Below are 4,837 nucleotides of genomic sequence, written 5' to 3' on the forward strand. Positions count from 1 at the left end.
TCAGAGCCCACCAGGACAGAAGACAGGATGGGGAGATAATTCATGCTGGCAAATGGAACATGACCGCCACGTCATCTTCGCCACATCCCATTGTCTGCCATGATAATAAATGCTATCTGCCAGAAGACAACAAAGCACCTGTGAAGAATCGTGGGTTAAGTGGAATGGACCCTCTGTTGGGGCTGAGCTCTGAGAAGTTGTTCCTTTAGGTTGAAGCAAAGCAGTTGCCTGTAGATGGGAGAGAAGGAGGCCCCACAGGCGACCTCTCTTCTTAGGAGTCCTCCCTGGAGTGAATTTCCCCATTGTGAAAAGAGTGAACTGGCCTTCACTTATGTGTGTTTGAATAGAAAAACTGTCCATAGCGTCTCAATAGCCCACATGCATTCAAACCAACAGCCCAGTTCATCTGCGAGAGTCTTCATCTTTATGTTAATTTTTACTTGGCTGCTTATGGGAGCCTTTGAAATGTACAAAAATATGCACAGCAACCCTGACGTTCAAGATTCTGAAACTTCGCAAACCACACTAAAAACAGTGTCTTGGCTTAATCTGTTTTCCCTTGATACAGTTGAAGTCAACTCTCTTGTGCCATTGTTTTGAATCCTTTCCTTACATGTAGTCATTCTCTTAAAAAAATTTTATTACTGTAGATTTCTAGAAATAGGAGTTAGTACTGTTTTCCTTTTTGAATCAGAAGTAGGTAAACACCAGTAAAGCTGAGTGTGGAGTGTGATTTAGTGGAGGTTAACATAGTGCAGAGGGTATTTTGCAATAAAATTTTAAATTAGGGGGACGATATTTACTGCCTGTCGTGTGTGTGGCTTATGAACTATAGGTTTGATATTTGGCAGAATGTGTAAGAACTGATAATTAGGTATGTGTGTGTAGGTAGTGACATTTGTTTAAAACAAAGTACTGTAAAACTGAATTCATTTATGCCTCTTACTTTGTTCAGCCTCTCATAGACAAGTAATAAAATATACCAATAATATCTCACTTTACAATAAGCTTTAATTATACAGACACCTGATAAAATGCAGATGAGCTATCTGTTCAAGAGCTGTGTGGTTTCTAATAAATAGAATTGGTAGTGTGTGTGTGTGTTCATGTGTGTGTGTGTGTGTGTGTGTGTGTGTGAGAGAGAGAGAGAGAGACAAACAGAGATGGGGAATTATACATAGTAGTACTGGGATTTTTGAAGTTGAGTATTTTAAATTTGTAAAATTTTCTTGGCTGTGGTTATATTTAACAAATTAGAAAAGATTCTCACATAATTTGTCTTTATTTATTGTGCCAAAATACTAAAAGAAGTAATGACACATAAAGTAAGATCATTTGATGAATGCATGTTACTTTTTTATATTGCCATTTGAAAGAATTAGGTTTTTCTTTGTGTTTTGCAAAATAATATGAATATAAATGCTAGAAGCATGACTGAAGAACCATTTTTAAGAAATCCCAAATGATGTAGAGCATTTAGGAACCTTGGTCACTTTTCTTCCTGTGAGCGAAATCTGACTGCTGACAAATTGTGTCAGAAATTCTAAACCAGATCAAATGGATGTTCTTTCCAGGTTAAAAGAAATCCAGAGAAGGCCTGAACCAAGGCTCTTTATGGTGGAGGTTACTGTTAGAGCAGCTCTGCTAATTTCTGGTTTGTTTTTTGTTTCTTTATTTCTGCTGTATCCCTCAGCAGAAGTTCATTGCAATAAACTTGGATACTAAATGAGGCTTTATTAATTAGGGATGGGCAGAAAACCAGCTGTGACATAGTGACCCCGGGTGGGAAGCCAAACCAGAGTAATTAAGACATAACATGGTAATGGGAACAAATAATGAATACACTTAGTGACCTGATGCCGAGCAGTGCCCCCTCTCCAGGCCTGCGTTTTTTTCTTTTACTACTTTTTTTCCCTTTTAAACTGATAAACTCCTGGAATAGATTTCTTATTATACTTTACTACAGATGATGTCCAAAGAAAAGACAGTCAAAAAAAATAGGAGGAAAATATGGAGAAACCGTGAGGTTTAAAGGCTACTAGGTGATTCTATATCTGTTGTTAGTGATCAGAGATTGGTGTTCCTTTATTCTTTGTCACACAGCATTTCTCTTACAAGGACAAAGCAAAAATGGAATGATATCCTGGATGAAGTATGCATCTCTCCTCACCCACTGATGATCTGCTGTATCTGCTGGGTTTATTCCTAGCATGCTCACTCCTCTCTGTGCTGAGGAAAAAAAGAATTTGGAAGAAACCTACATGGCCCCCAAGCTCTCAGAAGGTGAGGAAGTTTCTTGTGGTCCTCTGTGCCAAGCTCTGGATACCCAGGAAGGAGACTGTGATAAGGCCTTCATCATGGAGTCCACATCAGAAATTTGTAGACACAGAAGGACAAAGCACTTACTAAGGAGCATGCTCGCTGTTTTGAAATGGTTCACAAAGTTTCCAGGTGGATAAAAACCTGACCCAGTAAACCACACTTTCTAATGCATTTTGGCACAAGGCTAATTGTGCCAGGAGACGGTTTCATTTTCAGTGTGTACATCTCAATCCCAAGCACCCTAACTCCTGCTTCCTCCCTTTCTTCCCTCCTGGTGGCCATAAGTTTTGTTCTCTAAAATCTGTAAATTTGTTTCTGTTTTGTAAACCAGTTCATTTGTATCATTTCTTTTTAGGTTCTGCATGTAAGTGCTATCATAAGGTTTTTCTCATTGTCTGACTTACTTCACTCAGTATGTATACACTGCTATAATAAAAGTGGATAATCAACAAGGACCTACTGGCTTCCCTAATAGCTCAGTTGGGAAAGCATCTGCCTGCAGTGCAGGAGAACTGGTTTGATTCCTGGGTCGGGAAGATCCCCTGGAGAAAGGATAGGCTACCCACTCCAGTATTCTTGCTGCTGCTGCTGCTAAGTCGCTTCAGTCGTGTCCGACTCTGTGCGACCCCATAGACGGCAGCCCGCCAGGCTCACCCATCCCTGGGATTCTCCAGGCAAGAACACCGGAGTGGGTTGCCATTTCCTTCTCTAGTATTCTTGGGCTTCCCTTATGGCTCAGCTGGTAAAGAATCTGCCTGCAATGTGGGAGACCTGCATTCAACCTGGATTGAGAAGATCCCCTGGAGAAGGGAAAGGCTACCCAGTCTGGTATTCTGGCCTGGAGAATTCCATAGACTGTATAGTCCATGGATTCACAGAGAGTCAGACAGGACTGAGCGACTTTCACTTTCACCATATAGCACAGGTAGCTCTGATCTATATTATATAGTATGAATGGGAAAAGAATTTGAAAAATAATAGATCCATGTATGTATATTACTGAATCACTTTGCTGTAGACCTGAAACTCTCACCACTCCAATATACACTCCAATATAAAATAAAGAGGTAAAATAAATGAAGAGTTTAATTTTCAACATTTTAGAAACTTTGTAAGTGCTGTGACTGTTGAATCTTTTTAGAAATACTTGCTGTCTTGTGAAAATTTAATTGTTTGGCACCTTTGCAGATCTTGAAGTTATGTAGGATCCTTACGTGTATAATTCCAAATCTGACACAGAGTAGGTGCTCAATGTAAGCTGATTAAGTAATTATATGTCTAAGCATGTAATGTGGTGAATCAAGGCAATTATCCCAATAAAGGAGTCAAATAAAATACAAAACAAATGTACCAACAAAATTAAACACACCATTAACATTGCTCTAATAGAAGTTAAGACATCTTGCTTTTTATTTTCTTGACTTTTAAGGCTAGTTTACTTCAGTTTACCATTTGTTCATGTGTATCAACTTAGCCAAAATATTTATGATACCTGATCCCACCTAAGAGATTTTCTTGTCCCAACTTAAAATCATTTGTACTTCAGTTCATTCTTTAGTTGAAACAAATCTTCACCCAGTTTCTCAGATAATAAAAGATTACTAAATAAGATCTAGCCTAATTAACAGGAAAATGAGTTATGAATATGTCAATTACAGCTCTCCAAAGTTATCCATTAGTACCACTTTGAGTGTAAAGGCTTCTCTTTTTTTTTCCTATAAAAATTGCCTACCAGTTGTAAGAGACCCATAGATAGTATTCTTGATAATGTATTCTTGTGTCATGAAAGCACTGGCATTTCTTCTGCCTTCTGTGAATCATGTCATAGCTGGCACATGAATTAATCAATAGAAACATTCTGTATCTATTAACAGTTTACTCTGGGGACATAAAAGTCCTGGGAAAAGTAAAAAAGAATTGTCCCCATTTGATTTGAAAGTAGCTCTGCTTGGTTCCTCTCACACTGAACAAAGAAGATATATTGCAAGATCACTGCTTTAAATGATTAATTTTTTTAAATGAGATGTGTTTGAATAAACAAATAATAAAATAGTGGCAATAGACTCTCAGGTTTTCTTCTGCCTGACCTACGGTATTTTGTTTCAGTATGGTATTCAAACGAATGACTTTAGGAAAGTCCTAAGAGTTTTCTCTATATTATTCAGTTCATTTCAGTCACTCAGTTGTGTCCGACTCTTTGTGACCCTATGGACTGCAGCACGCCAGGCTTCCCTGTCCATCACCAACCCCTGGAACCTACTCAAACTCATGTCCAGCGCATTGGTGATTATGGCTCAGCTGGTAAAGAATCTGCCTACAGTGCGGGATACCTGGGTTCAGTCCCTGGGTTGGGAAGATCCCCTGGAGAAGAGAAAGGCTACTCACTCCAGTATCCTGGCCTAGAGAATTCCATGGACTGTATAGTTCACAGGAGTCAGACATGACTGAGCAACTTTCTATATTATTAGGTTGGTACAAACGTAATTTCTATTGATTGGCAAGACGGTGTTCCCCT

At 38.9% G+C, this 4,837-nt stretch overlaps 1 long non-coding RNA gene across 1 annotated transcript in view; it reads left to right on the forward strand.

The window, feature by feature from the left end:
- Positions 1-4,317, forward strand: part of LOC139185770 (uncharacterized) — a 595,360-nt gene extending 591,043 nt beyond the window's left edge. The window contains exon 8 of the long non-coding RNA XR_011569255.1: positions 2,104-4,317. This is a non-coding gene — a long non-coding RNA (uncharacterized lncRNA). The remainder of the gene's footprint in view (positions 1-2,103) is intronic.
- The last annotated feature ends 520 nt before the right edge of the window (positions 4,318-4,837 follow it).

Source organism: Bos indicus, chromosome 11 (assembly GCF_029378745.1).
Source record: "Bos indicus isolate NIAB-ARS_2022 breed Sahiwal x Tharparkar chromosome 11, NIAB-ARS_B.indTharparkar_mat_pri_1.0, whole genome shotgun sequence".
Taxonomy (NCBI): Eukaryota; Metazoa; Chordata; class Mammalia; order Artiodactyla; family Bovidae; genus Bos; species Bos indicus.